The sequence below is a fragment of the Callithrix jacchus genome, chromosome 3 (assembly GCF_049354715.1).
Source record: "Callithrix jacchus isolate 240 chromosome 3, calJac240_pri, whole genome shotgun sequence".
In the NCBI taxonomy this organism is placed as follows: domain Eukaryota; kingdom Metazoa; phylum Chordata; class Mammalia; order Primates; family Cebidae; genus Callithrix; species Callithrix jacchus.
The window spans coordinates 45,230,572-45,246,540 of record NC_133504.1 but is presented as its reverse complement, the minus strand read 5'-3'; the positions used below and the strand labels follow the sequence as shown (position 1 = coordinate 45,246,540).

Genomic DNA, 15,969 nt, shown 5'->3' with positions numbered 1-15,969 from the left:
TTGATCAAATTATTAGAAAGTACAGAAAAAAGACTGGAAAGAAAGTTATTAAAGCTTTAAAAATGGTTTGTCTCTTATGTTGGTGCTATGAGTGATTTTTATTATCTTTTTGTTTGAGATATATATATATATATATATATATATATATAAAAATAAATTTTTTTTTAGATGGAGTTTCTCTCTTGTTGCTCAGGCTGGAGTGTGGTGGCGTAATCTCAGCTCACTGCAGCCTTCACCTCCCGAGTTCCAGTGATGTCCTGCCTCAGCCTTTTAAGTAGCAGTGATTACAGGCATGTGCCACCATGCCTAGCTAATTTTTGTATTTTTAGTAGAGACAGCATTTTGCCATGTTGGCCAGGCTGGTGTTGAATTCTTGACCTCAGGTGATCTGCCTGCCTTGGCCACCCAAAGGGCTGGGATTACAGGCATGAGCCACCATACCTGACCTATATATTCTTTTCTTATAATGATTATATATTGTTTTATGATTTAAAAATAAATTCTGTTAAAAATAAAGAATATGTCTACTATTTTGATGACCAACTGCTGCTTTGCTATATAGGATCTCAGTATCACAGCTGAAATTTTAATATTGACTTTTTAATCAAGGAAGAATAAGCCCCATGGCAAAGCTATCCTATAGAATTTATGATTTGCGTATTGGAAATGTTTTCCTGCATTTGTTTAGAGATATTTTTTCTTTTTATTCTAGTGATTTAGGTCTTGTCTAATGGAATCTAGTAAATTAAAATAAACCAAAGATAATGTGTGTATGTGTGTGTGTGTGTGTATATATATATATATATATATATATATATATATATATATATTGCTGTGGCATTTGTTGTAGCTGTTAAAAACAAAACCACCATAAAGCTTAAAAACTTAAATTCTCATATTCAGTAGCTGGATTGTGGTATACACTTTGTAGTCCTGTGGCTGTTTTTAGTGTCACTATTTCCAGTGCAATCCTGATATGAATATATATTTGCTTTTGGAGGGAAAAGCTGAAAAGATATGGCACATTTGTGCTCTCATGTAGTTGACCCTAAGAAAGATAAAGTATCCTACTGCCCTATTTCATATTCACAGACCCTATAGTCAGGAATAGATTATTTATTTATTTACTTTTTTGAGATAGGATCTTACTCTATCACTCAGACTTGAGTGCAGTGGCACAATCTCAGCTCACTGCATTCTCTGTTCCCCTGGCTCAAATGGTTGATACTCCCATCTCAGTCACCTTAGTAGCTAGGATCACAGGAGCATAATACCATGTCTAGCTATTTTTCTTTTTTGTATTTTTGGTGGAGATTTCATCTCTACCATGTTGCCCAGGCTGATTTTGAACTCCTGAGCTCAAGCTGCCCGCCCACTTTGGCCTCCCAAAGTGCTGGGATTACAGGCATGAGCCACAGAACTTGGCCAGGAATAGATTAATTATAGAGCTGTATTCTAGAATGCTAGATAAAGAGAGGAAGTATGAAAAACATGTTAAATATAAACTAAAATAGTGTCAGTTAAAAAAGAAACAATAAAAATAAACAAGCCCTAAAAGCAACAATATATAGCTGGGAATTTTGGGACATAGGATGGGAATGAAAGGTTTAGATTACATTTAGTGGGAAAAGGGCAGATTCATGTAAACATTTTAGAGTGGTTTTCCTTAGGCTGTTTGAAAATGAGTATGTTTTCTAATGTAAAAACATACTTTGGAATGCTATAAGATTCTGCCTGTAATTCTGTTATCTCTCAACTGAGTAAATAATATTGATAGAATGTTACTTAAACTCTAATCATACTTTTAAACAAATCCATATTTTGCTAAATATGATATTATCTATATGCTATCTATATCTACTTGAAGAGTGGAAATTAGTCTAACGTAGATTTTCCCAAACTATGGTCCATGAACCAAATCTGTCCAGCTGTTTTTGTGGCCCACTAGCTAAGAATAGTTTTTACATTTTTAAATGTTGGGAAAAAAGACAAACAATAGGCATATTGAATATATGTATTTTGAAAAGCTTAAAATATTTACTCTCTGGCCTCTTACAGGAAAAGTTTATCAACTTGCAGTTTCAAGCAGTTGTTCACAACCAGGGATGATTTTTGCCTCCAGAGGATATTTAGCAATGTGTTGAGATATTTTTGATTGCCACAACTTGTGTGTGTGCGTGTGTGTCTGCATGTGCGTGTGTGCATGCACATACATGCTAGTGTCAGTCAGTAGGTAGAAGCTAGAGATGCTGCTGAACATGTACAGAAAGACCCTCCCACAACAAAGAATCATCTGAGCGAAAATGTTCACAAGTACTGTCCTTGATCACGCTTTATTTAGGCTCCTCTGAGCCCTCTTCTCAACTCAGCCTTGACTCTGGCCCCCATCCTTTCTTTACTCTGTCTAACCAAGTTTTAACAAGAATCCTGCTAAATCAGTTTAGTGAGAATCCTTCCATGTTGATAGCTGATCACCGTTGGTATAAGATCAAATTCTTCATCCCCCAACATTAATATCTGATCACCCTGGCCTGCCTTCAGCAAGAATCCTGTTTGGTCAGTTTATCAAGAATCCCCCTATCCTCAATGTCTCCTCTCAGTAATATTCCATCCACTGACTCCCTCTCTCTGCTCACTGGCTGTAATTTCCATCTATCTTTTTTGTATTCAGAGTTGAGCCCTTGATCTCTCTGATCTATTGTGGTAATCTTGATACCTGTTTCGGTAGTCCTGAATAAAATCTTTCTTACTGTTTTAACACTTGTCAGAATAATCTTTTCTTTAAGAATGTCATCAGTGCAGAGATTGAGGAACTCTGGGCTAAAGTAATGTTTGGTACCTGTATGAATTCAAGGACTACCTCTACAAATGATCGCAGCAACTTCCTTCCCGTCTGGGGTTCCAGTTTTAGGGAAGGGGAACTGACCAACACAAACATGTACTAGAGAACAGTTGTCTCAAGGCCTTGGAAGAGGCGAGTTGTAAGGATATTTTACCCCAAGATCTCCAGGGTAGGGGAGGGTGGTTTGGATAGGGATAGCTGTGTTGTGTTTGGCCCTAACTCTATTCCCTGGGTATCCATAAAAATGAAACAAGGTTGATTTTCTGTCTAGGGGGATTTCATCATCAACCTTCCTTCTTTCTTATTGTTTTTCTCCCTGTTGGTATCTTCATTAAAAGATGAAGCCTTGCAGTCTTCATTTTAAGGTAAAATACAGAAAGACAAATATGTGAACTTGTTAAAACAGATTTAAACAGTTATTAAGCAACAATAGAAGTGATTATATCTACCCTGTTTCTTATTTAGAGGTGTGGTTGAAGAGAATAAGAGAGTACATGGGGTCTGAGTATGTGTGTCTTTATTTTAAGCTAAAAATTAGGGAGGTTGGAGATCTTTATTTGTGGGTGATAGGCAAGAGAAAGCTAAAGACAAAGGAAAAATTTCAGAGCTGTGACTTGACTCACACTTCTTATATATCTGAGTCCCAGAGCCTCTTTTTTTTGCCTACTTGTTTCCTAAGAATTGAAGCCCTGAAGCCTATGCCATTATGGGGCTTTGAAATTAACTAATGCTTTCTTCTCTGGGCTAAAAACTAGATCCTGTGCCCTACCTATTGGTCTTAATTTCTCTATCTTATTTTTACGTGAAGCCAGATCTGCCCAGTACAAGTTCAGCTTGGTTAACTGAACCACTGTACTTGATGATTCCAGTTGCTCTGTATCTTGAACTTTCCTTGACCATGTTATTCCTGACCAGATTGTGAAATATGATTTCGTAAAGTAAGCATAGTTACACACTGGCCACAAAGTCCTTGTGCATGCCAGTTGAACTTAGATCTGCATCCCTATATTAGTTTGTTCTCATGTTGCTAATAAAGATACCTGTTACTGGGTAATTTGGAAAGGAAAAAGATTTAATTAACTTACAGTTCAGCATGGTTGGGAAGGCCTCAGAAAACTTACAATCATGGTGGAAGGGGAAGCAAAAACATCCTTCTTCACATTATGGCAGGAAGGAGAAATGCAAAAGGGGGAAAAACCTTTTATAAAACCACCTGATCTCATGAGAACTCACTCACTATCATGAGAATAGCATGAGGTTAACCTAAGATTAAATTACCTTTCACCAGGTCCCTCCAATGACATGTGGAGATTATGGGAACTATAATTCAAGATAAGATTTGGATGGCAACAGAGCCAAATCATATTCCCCTCCATTCTCTACATAGATTCTACTTTTTTTCCTCATTTTCTTTTGGAAGTGTTTAATTTTAATAATTAGAAGTTATTAGAGCTACTAATTTATAGGTCTTTGATTGTTGTCAGGTAGAATATTTGCATAGAGATATTATGGCCACTGTCAGGCCTTTATTAGAGACTGTTTTGATGACTTGTAATTGACAACATTGGAAATGTTCAGAGGAAATGGGAAAATTTTAAAATTTAGGCAGAGAAAGGAAGGAGATTTGTACTTAGTAGAATAGGGGACTTTATGGTCACTCTTTAATTTTCTAGGCCTGAGCAGGACCATTTAGGTGTCCTGGCAACTCAATAAAAGAAGGCAACTATCTGTTAAGTAACGAAGTACAATCTATTAATTTATATTTGTTATTAAGTTCATAGCTAAAGAGAATTATCTTTTTTATTCTTGGATTGTATTGAGATCAGCCATTCTCAAAACCAAAACAACAACAACAACAAAACTGACTTTGGACAGCCTGCCTGGATTTGAATCCTGACTCTGACCCGTGTCACTTGGGGAAAGTTACTTATCTTTTCCCTGCCTCAGTTTTCTCAGTGATAAATTGAGAAAAATAATAGTATGCATATCTCATAGTGTTGTTGTGAGGACTATATTTGTTTATATGTCAAGTAATTTAAGCAGTGCAGGCCACATTGTAACTGCTATTGAAGCCTAAGTTATTATTAATAGTATTCATTGTGGTCTTAGAGTTAAGGCCCTAATCTAGCCAAAGATATTTTTAGATCATTCCAGGAAATATGTTCAGATATTTCCAGGAAAAAAAATCTTGAATAAAAAACCCTAATTCTTAAATCAGAAAGATAAATAAAATTGTTGGAGGTGTTAAATTATACATTTTTCAGATAGGTTGCTCACCATGGACACACTAGCATATGCTTTTATGTTTAAAGTATTTTTAGCTGACAAAAATTGCCGATGCACTGAAAAGTCCTGCTGTGTTGGTTAAAATGGCATTCGTTTAAATTCAAGTTCCACTGTACAAATATTGATTTGCTAAAGAGCATAGGAGTGAAGCTCCCTGTGGGATTTCAATTGGGCATAGATAACAAAATATACAGTTTGAATTTTGGTGATATCAGCAGTAGAAAAGGCAATATAAACACCCACATTTAGGTTATTTTATAAAATAAACTTACCATATATAGAGGAGGCAATTTTCCATCATTTCGTTAGGTAGCCATGAGTTCAGAAGATTGGGCATTTTAAATAAACATACTTATACTAGTTAGGTGTATGGAAACAGATGTACAGAAATCTCAAATGAAATTTGCTTTCCTAAAATAGCAACAGAAATTCCTAAAACTCTATCTTCACATTTATCTTCAAAATGACCTGTATTTTGTAATGTGTGTTTATAATCAAGTGCACCTGTTTTAATATGTGTGTGTTCATATATAAGAGAAAGTAATTGTGGTAGAAAACAAAGTTAGGAAAGAGATTATGGATTTTTTTTTATTTTTTAAATAAAAATATAGCTTCTTTCTCTAAAAATATTTTTTTTTAAACACAGCAGAAAATCTGAACAGCATTCTGGCAGTTGATTTTTTTTAAAGGATGAAACATGCTTCATTGATCCTTGATATGGTTATTTCTGTGGCTAGTTTTCTACATGAGGGGGAACCATTTGATTAATTACCATTAACTGTGACATATCCTGCAGGTAGTGAAATTTTTTGTGTGTATTTATTTTCTTCTTTTTTTGAATAAATTAGTAGCTTTGTAAACAGGTTCCAGTAAAATTGTGTGCTGGAACACTTAGTGGAAAATAAATGCATTTTCTATAAAAGCATAGGATGGCAGTGTTGTCAAGTACTTAGGTGGTACTCAGAGATGTGGTGGCCTGCCACTATCTGTAGGATCTGAGTCTCTAAATTGTCTTTTGTGGGAGGCTTGTGTTAGGTCCTCGTAGTACCTGTACATCATTAGAGCTTTACTGTGTTGCCAGTAATACTAGTGTGCTTATGAAGCCAATCCAAGATTAAATTGCTTTGATTTTGGTAACCCCTACTTTTGGCTGTCTGGTCACTCAGGGCGTCGTTGTTGCTGTTTATTAGATTAATGCTTCCTATAAATTGGGGTAAAAATATAACTTGATGTGCTTTTGCACACTTTTTTTTTACTTGATTTTTTAAAATGCTATACGTGGCTGGGCACAGAGGCTCATGCCTGTAATCTCAGTATTTTGGGAGGCCGAGGCGGGCGGATCACCTGAGTTCGGGAGTTCGACACCAGCCTGGCCAACATGGTGAAACCCTGTCTCTACTAAAAATACAAAAATAATCTGGGCATGGTGGCAGGCACCTGTGATCTCAACTACTCAGGAGGCTGGGGCAGGAGAGCTACTTGGAAGGTTGAGGTAGGAGAATCACTTGAACCCAGGAGATGGAGGTTACAATGAGCTGTGATTGTGCCATTGCATTCCAGCCTGGGAGAGAAGAGCGAAACTCGATCTAAGGAAGAAGGAGAGAGAGAAAGAAAGAAAAAGAGAAAGAAAGAAAGGAGAGAAAAAGAAAGAAAAGAAAAGAAAGAAAGAAAGCTATACGTTAGGTAGGTGAGTATTAATTGTGATAAAATAAGGTTAAGTGACTTGACCAAGGCCGTTAAATATTATGTGACACAACAGAATCTCAAACCCAGTCCTCTTATTCCTTCAAACCATATTCTTAAAAATACATTGTTGGATTTGATTTGCTAATATTTTGTTGAGGATTTTGCATCTATTTTTATAAGAGTTATTGGTCTATAGTTTTACTTTCTTATAATGTCTTCATCTGCTTTTGGTATTAGGATAATGCTGGCCTCACAGAACAAGATAGGAAGAAATTCCTCTGCTTCTATTTTCAGGAAGAGATTGTAGGGAATTGTTATAATTTTCTTCTTCAGTGTTTGGTAGAATTTACCAGTTGAATGTATCTTGGCCTGGTGCTTTCTGTTTTGGAAGTCTACTTTTTATTAATGTAATTTCTTTAATATACATGTAGGCCTCTTAAGATGATCAGCTTCACCTTATATGAGTTTTGATAGATCATGTTTTTCAAGGAATTGGTCCATTTCAGATTATCAAATTTTGGGCATAGAGTTGTTCATAATACTCCTTAATTATTCTTTCAGTGTCTAAGGAATTAGTAGTGATGGTCCAGCATTCATTTGCAATATTAATACTTTATGTTTTCTATGTTTTTTTCTTAGTTAACCTGGCTAAAAGATTAACATTTTTATTGATATTTTCAAATAATCAGCTGATTTTCTCTATTCATTTTCTATTTTTGATGGCATCAAATTGCGTCAATCACATGTTTTTTTGTACATTAGCACAGTTGTACATTTTCCAAGATCCAGCTGGAGAGGATTCTTGTTCCTACTGATAAAAATGATATACAGTGGGCTTCTAATGGTAAAGGAGGGTGGAAAGTGAAAAAGGAATTAAGCATTGGCTGCTGAGTTATTCTTGCATTCTTTGGTTAACTTTGTTCATTTTCAAAATAGATTTGAAGCTGACAATAAAACACAAAAATACAATTGAACTATCATTACAAGGATCAAATTATGTGTTAAAATGGAGAAAACAGTTGTATTAGAAGGCTAGTTCTATCAAGTATTAGTAATTCTCCTGGTCTAAGAAAGCAACTGGATAGGATATCATTTTAAATTAAGATTTCTGATAAGTGCTGTAATTTAATATAATTGATTGAAAGCAAGCTGATACTATATAAGGAAAGTTAAAGAAGTTATGTTAAGTATTATTACCCCAATGGTGGATTATTTCACCGTTGCACAGAGATGGGCTGCAGTTACATCTGTAGGCAGGTTGCTTACTTACCATATAGATTTGTAATATGACATTCACTTTTATTTTCCTGCTATTTATATTCCATCTTTTCCTCCCCCAAAATTGAGATAGTGAATATAAGTGTAAGATAAGAAAGATAAAACTGTCAAGGTGAAAATAAGGGAATATCATAAGCTAAAACCCATGGAAATGCTTTAATAAGGTCTGCCCTTGTTTGTGGTTATGGATCATAAATTCGTATCTAAGCTTTATAGGAACAGCTGGATCAAATAAAAGGAGACACAAATTGAAACCTCACATTGATGTAACAGCAGGTATCTTGAGGGGGCTAAGCTTCACTGAGGCTGAAGTTAGATTCTGAGTTTATATATAATAATTTGTTTGTCCATTCATCTGTTGATGGACATTTGGATTGTTTCTACTTTTTGGTTATTTGTGAATCATGCTGCTATGAACATTCACAAACAAGTATTTGTTTGAGCATCTGTCTTCAGTTCTTTTGGATACATAGCTAGGACTAGAATTGCTGGATTATGTGGTAATTCTATATTTAGCTTTTTGAGGAATTACCAAACTTTTTCACAGTGGTTACAGTGTTTTACATGCCCATCACTGATGTGCAAGTGTTTCTATTTCTTCATATCCTCACCAACACTTGTTATTTTCTATTTTCTTTAATTTAAAATTTTAATTTTTAAATTATGGCTATTGTAGTGGATAAAAAGTATTATCTCATGGTTTCCATTTGTATTTCTTTGATAATAAAACATATTGTACATTTTTTCATGTATTTTATGTTGGTCATTTGTATATCTACTGTGGGGAAATGCCTATTCAAGGTCCTTTGCTTATTTTTGAATTGAATTGTTGGGCATTTTGTTGTTGAGCTGTCAGAGTTTTAAAAAATATATTCTGGATACTAAACCTTTATTAGAACAACGGGTTCTCAACAAAAACTACAAAGTCTACAAAGAAACACAAAAGTATGGGCCATTCATAGGAAAAATAGACGGAAACCATCTATGAGAAAGTCCAAATATTAGACTTACTTGACAAAGACTTTAAATTGTGTATGCTGAGAGAGTTGAAAGAAACCATGGATAAAGAACTAAAGAGTCCAGGGACAATGGCTCATGCCTGTAATCCCAGCACTTTGGTAGATCAGTATGGGAGGATCTCTTGAGCCCAGGAATTTGAGACCAGTCTGGGCAACATAGGGAGAATCTCTCTCTCCAAAAAAAAAAAAAAAAAAAAATTGGCCAGATGCAGTGGCACATGTCTGTTCTGTAGTCCCAACTACTGGGGAGGATTGCTGAGGTGGAAAGATTGCTTGAGGCAGTGAGCTGGAATTTGCCACTGTGCTCTAGCCTCAGTGATAGAACAAGACTCCGTCTCAAAAAAAAAAAAAAAGAACTAAAGAAAATCAGGAGAACAATGCATGACCAAGTAGGTAATATCAGTAAAAAGATAGAAATTATAAAATAAACTCACATAAAAATTCAGGAAACTTTTAGATAGGGCAACAGGAATCACCCAATCTGAGGAGTAGAAAGTAAAAAGAACAAAGAAAAATGAGCAGAGCCTAAGGGACCTATCAGATACCATCAAACTTAAAACATATGCATTATGGGAATCCTAAAGGAAGAGGAGAAAGAGACAATGTACTAGACATTGAGTACAGAAGGAGAGTTTCATTTGTGGCCATTCAGTTTATTGCAGATGCTCTTGAACAATACACAATTTTGTTTTCAATTCATAGCATGCAAGGACAACTAAAAACATTCTACTGGGTGCAGACCAGAGAGTGCTAGAGAGGTATCATTTCTCTGTCTTCATGCAGCCCTTACATGGTTGGTGTTAGCCAGTATTTTCAATACAGGTAAAGAAATTAAATGACTGTTACACTGAAACATCTGGTTTACTACATTAACTTCGTATTCTTCTTCTGAAATTGGAATGGGCTCCGTGCATTTCTCTACATCTGCCCCTTATTTGTCTTTGAGAAAACAAATAAAAGTTACACCAAAATTCTGTAACCAAATTCCAAGTTCAGTTGCTCATCACTTGCAGAGTCCAATGAACAAGAGTGAGATTGAGTATAAAGAAAGTGACTTTTTCCGGGCGTGGTGGCTCACACCTGTAATCCCAGCACTTTGGGAGGCTGAGGCGGGTGGATCACGAGGTCAAGAGATCCAGACCATCCTGGTCAACATGGTGAAACCCCGTCTCTACTAAAAATACAAAAAATTAGCTGGGCATGGTGGTGTGTGCCTATAGTCCCAGCTACTCAGGAGGTTGAGGCAGGAGAATTGCTTGAACCCAGGAGGCGGAGGTTGCGGTGAGCCGAGATCATGCCACTGCACTCCAGCCTGGGTAACAAGAGCGAAACTCCGTCTCAAAAAAAAAAAGGAAGTGACTTTTTATTCCAGAGCTAGTTTGGGGGAAGAAGTACAGGCCTCAGCATTACGGGTACTGCTCTGCTTTTGGAGCAGAAAGCAGGGGCTTTTAAAGGGTAGACTTGGCATGAATGGCATACAGGGAAGGGAGTGAGCAAGTGAGGGTCTGTATGACTCACTTTTGTACCTTATCTACCAGTGGTTGAGCTGGAGCCATCATGGGCAGAACTAGTTTGTTAAAGTTGTCATTGTCTCAAGATACTCTCCAGGGAGGATGTAGAGAAATAGGAACACTTTTACACTGTTGGTGGGAGTGTAAATTAGTTCAATCTTTGTGGAAGACAGTGTGACGATTCCTCAAGGACCTAGAAATAGGAATTCCATTTGACCCAGCAATCCCATTACTGGGTATATACCCAAAGGACTATACATTTTTCTATTATAAGGACACATGCATGTGTATGTTCTTTGCAGCACTTTACAATAGCAAAGACTTGGAACCAACCCAAATGCCCTTTGATGATAGACTAGACAAGGAAAATGTGGCACATATACACCATGGAATACTATGCAGCCATAAAAAACAGTGAGTTCCTGTCCTTTGTAGGGACATGGATGAACCTGGAAACCATCATTCTCAGCAAACTGACACAAGAACAGAAAACCAAACACCAAATGTTCTCACTCATAGGCAGGTGTTGAACAGTGAGAACACATGGACACAGAGAGGGGAGCATCACACACTGAGGTCTGTTGGGGAGGACTAGGGAAGGGACAGTGAGGGGTAGGGAGTTGGAGAGGGATAACATGGGGAGAAATGCCAGATATAGGTGATGGGGATAGAGGCAGCAAACCACATTGCCATGTATGTGCCTATGCAACAATCCTGCATGTTCTTCACATGTACCCCAGAACCTAAAATGCAATTAAAAATATGTATATAAATATACTCTCCAGGTAGGAAAGAGTTTTGTAGGGGGCATACTTTAGGTTGTAAACTGTCAACTCTCGAGGCAATCTCCTGGTGGTAGAGGTTTCTGGCTCTGGAGCTTCCAAGCACATAGTTAGATAAGCTTGTTCTGTAGGAAGTATCTGGTGAGGAGAAGGTAGAGAGTCTAATTTCCTTTCTAAAGAGCTGAGTAGGAAGTAAGAAATGGGAGAAAGGAGGAAAGAGAAAAGAAAAAAAAATTTTTTAAATAATCTCATTCTCTTTCTCTTAAAAGCAGGGATACTTGGTTACAATCTCACAAATGGAAAAATGCTAAATTCTTCCAGCCTGCTTATTCCTTTCAAGATAAGCAAGTTTATTTACTTCATTACTTAGTTCATTACTTCTCCCCAAGTGTATTAGGACATACTAGGTTTCAAAGGCCTACTTTATTGTAAACACCAGACTTTCTATATAGCATAGACTGGCTGTGAGCAGATCTTAACCTCAAACCCTTTGTTCTTAGATCTTCCATCAATTGTGTTCGCTTCCTTAGAAATCAGAATTCTATTCAGATTTGCTTTGAATGCAGAACAATAGAATGTCCCCTGGGTGCATGAATCCCAGCTATACAAAACCTAAAGGTAAATGTTCTCCAACTTGTTATATGGTCATATTTTTACAAACCATAGCCCAAAGAGAAAACTTCCATACCAAATTAGCCTTACCAACAGTAACTCAAGATCAACTATTCTAAACCTGTTCCCTTCAGTCTGGTGATTCTCCTCAATTACATTTTAAAGTATGTATCTCCCTACATTTAACTGGAATAGCGTCTTTCAGGGAAAATGTTAGCAACTCACTTCTCAAACATTTATCAGGAACAAGCTACAATGCTTGTACAGTTGGCCACTGATCATTTCCACACTGAGATTTTTTTTCCTCTGGCCATGATGGGTTATTTAGTAATAACAGTTTTGGAAAAATTCTGGGTTAGACTTAACATGAGTATGTCCCCCAGCATGGAACACTGGAGCCTCAGTGATTTATTAAGCCAGGTATTTAAGTGAATAGAAAAGAAAATCAGGACTATATCTCTGGATACTTCCTCAGACAGCATATTAATCAGTATGTTTGAAGTTATACATGATAGAAATCCAACTTAAATGTGTTTAAGCAAAACAAGAAATTTATTAGCTTATCTAGCTAGGAATAAATTTTATTTTATTTGAGACAATGTCTTGCTCTGTTGCCTTAAGCTGGAGTGCAATGGCACCATCTCGGCTCACTGCAACCTCCACCTCCTGGGTTCTAGATTCTCCTGCCTCAGCCTCCTGGGTAGCTGGGATTACAGGCATGTGCCACCATGTCTGGCTAATTTTTGTGTTTTTAGTAGAGACGGGGTTTCATCATGTTGGCCAAGCTGGTCTTGAACTCCTGACTGCAGGTGATCCACCCACCTTGGCCTCCCAAAGTGCTAGGACTATAGGCGGGAGCCACTGCACCTGGCCTGGGAAGAAATTTTAATCCATAAAATAGAGAAAACTGTCAGGACTCTACTTTCAGAAAAATTTCTCTGCTCTCGCCCATTACTCACCCATCAAGTCTGTTTGTCTCTTGTGTTTCCTTGCCGAACAGCTTCCCTCTCTTCTACTTCATGTATGTCTTCCATGTGATCCAGGAAATAAGCTCCAGGCTACAATTTATCCTGTACTTTCATCCACTAGATTATATCACAGAATTTCTAGGGAGGGTTCTCACCTGTCTAATGAGATCATTTGCTTTTCCCTGAACACATCACCATAGCCTGGAAAATAGGGATCTCTGATTAGCTAGGCCTGGGTCAAATTGCCTACTTTTGTGACTAGGAATGGAAGATAGGAATTGGGGAGGCCATAGACAAACATGATTATTATCCTTACAAAACTACATGAAATAAGAAAGGAGTCCCCAAATGGAAGGGGCTGCTATTACCAAATGGCAATGAGAGAAAAACATTCAGGACAGCTGTAATCATTACCTATTACAGTCTACCATCAACCCCTTCTGTGTAGAGGTGAGGTGGCCACTTACTCAAGTGTCATTGCTAGTCTTCTTAAAATTTTTAGGGAGGGGACAGCAATCTACCACTCAGATGACCATTGTGAAGTATATGAATATATTCTTGGTCAGTGATTTTGAATAGTTAAACTCTGAATGTTCACAAAAAAGAAAAATCTTTATTTCTCTACTGTTCAGTCTTCATCAAAAGCTTAGTTTTAAGAAATAACATTCAAGTGGGCATGGTGTGAGCCTCTAGTCCCAGCTACTCAGGGGGCTGAGAAGAAAGGATCACTTAAGACCAGGAGTTCAAGATCAGCCTTGGCAACATAGTGAAAATTTCTTAAAAATTAAAGGAAGATTACACAAAGGATTTGCTGTCAATCTGTAACTATTGGTTACTTTCCAACAGCCAGTTTACCCTTCTTTATTTGTTGAATGAGGTTGTGGGAAATGGGGGAAAGGAATTTTTTTCTTGAGATAGAGTCTCACTCTGTCACCTAGGCTGGAGTACAGTGGTGTGATCAAGGCTTGCTGTAGCCTCGAACTCCTGAGCTCAAGTGATCCTCTCACCTCAGCCACCTGAGTAGCTGGGTCTATAGCACATGCCACTCTGCATGGCTAATTTTTTCATTTTTGTAGAAATGGGTGTCTCACTGTGTTGCACAGGCTGGCCTCTAACTTATGACCTCAAGCATTCCTCCTGTCTTAGTCTCTCAAAGTGCTAGGATTATAGTGTGAGCCACTGTGCCTGGCCTAAATGGGAGAAAGAAATTGACCTGGGTGGTGAGTAGGTAGAGAGGGACTGTTTTTTGAACAGGATAGTTACTCTAGTATTTACCATGACTGCAAGGCTACACTGAGTTTTCTAAACTTTATTAAGGAATTATTTTCACTAAATATAGAAAAAGTATATTGCAGTATACTAAGACAGACAATTTATGTTACTATAAAGAAATACCTGAAACTGGGTTATTTATAAAGAAAAGGGGTTTCTTTGGCTCATGGTTCTGTAGGCTGTAGAAGAACATGGCACCAGCATCTGCTTCTGGTGAGGGTCTTGGGAAGCTTCTACTTATTGTGGAAGGTGAAGGGAAGCTGGTATATATGGAGGTCACATGGTGAGAGAGCAGAAGCAAGAGAGAAAGGGGAGGGAGTACCAGGCTCTTTTTAACAATCAGTTCTTGTGGGAATTAAATGTGAGAAGTTATTCACTCTGGAGAAAATGGCACCAAGCCCTTTATCAGGGATCCACCCTCATGATCCGAACACCTACTTCCCACCAGGCCCCACCTCCAATATTGAAAATCAGATTTCAACATGAGACTTGGAGGGGACACATATGTAAACTATATCACATACCTTCAAAGACTGCTCAGTTTTGGACATAAAAATATGCAATTAATTATGTAATATGGGAAGAGATTTAGAATTGTAATTATTTCTTAAATTTATTTACAAACATCTTTACTTTCTGGGACAGAGGACAAATCTTCCCACTTCAACAAAAAATAAATCAAATTTGACATTCTATTAGCATGTAAGGCAAAAATGAGACTTCTATAATCTTGAACACAAGGTAGTTGTTTCTGGTTGAGATTTCCTACACAGAGTAGCACTGCTTCATTCAGTCATGCATTCTACTACCTCTATTTATGCTGTGAAAGCCTTTTCCCCCACTTTTTTTTTTTGAGCCAGAGTCTCACTCTGTCACTCAGTCTGGAGTTCAGTGGCATGACCACAGCTCACTGCAGCCTCGATCTCCTGGCTCAAGTGATCCCTTCAGTTCAGCCTCCTAAGCATCAGGGACCACAGGGTTGCACCACCACACCTGGCTAATTATTAATTTTTTTTGTAGAGAAAGGGTCTTGCTATGTTGCCCAGGCTAGTCTCAGATCCCTGGGCTTGAACAGTCCTCCTGCCTCAGCCTCCCAAGTGCTAGGATCACAGGCATGAGCCACCAGGCCTGGCCATTTGCTGCAAAAGTTATATTTAATTTTTTTTTTTTGAGACGGAGTTTCACTCTTGTTACCCAGGCTGGAGTGCAATGGCGCAATCTTGGCTCACTGCAACCTCCGCCTCCTGGGTTCAGGCAATTCTCCTGCCTCAGCCTCCTGAGTAGCTGGGATTACAGGCACGTGCCACCATGCCCCGCTAATTTTTGTATTTTTAGTAGAGACAGGGTTTCACCATGTTGACCAGGATGGTCTCGATCTCTTGACCTCGTGATCCACCCACCTCGGCCTCCCAAAGTGCTGGGATTACAGGCTTGAGCCACTGTGCCCGGCCTAGTTATATCTAATTTTTAAAGAGAAAATAATAAGGAATGAGTGAGAAAGAGAAAATAAGAAAAAAGTTTAAAAAGAACTTTTTTTTAACGTAGATATTTTTTAACCTAGATTTTTAAAATTATTAATCTAGTTTATTTTTTCCTCTCCTTTCATTTAATATGTGTATCTATTAGTATTTGATAATTAAGGATTATCTAGTACATTTTATTTTCATATCATTATACATTGCCAAGTGGTGTGGCAGATGATCTTAGATGCAT

The 15,969-nt window shown here is 37.5% G+C and overlaps 1 protein-coding gene across 11 annotated transcripts in view; it reads left to right on the top strand.

Annotated features, from left to right (window-relative positions):
• FHIP1A (FHF complex subunit HOOK interacting protein 1A) overlaps window positions 1–15,969 on the top strand; it is a 288,042-nt gene that overhangs the window by 92,421 nt on the left and 179,652 nt on the right. The window contains exon 3 of one of the 11 annotated variants that reach the window (XM_054253604.2): window positions 6,689–6,811. The exons of the other annotated variants lie outside the window; for them this stretch is intronic. The gene's annotated coding sequence lies outside the window, so the exon portion shown is untranslated. The remainder of the gene's footprint in view (window positions 1–6,688; window positions 6,812–15,969) is intronic. 11 annotated transcript variants of the gene reach the window in all.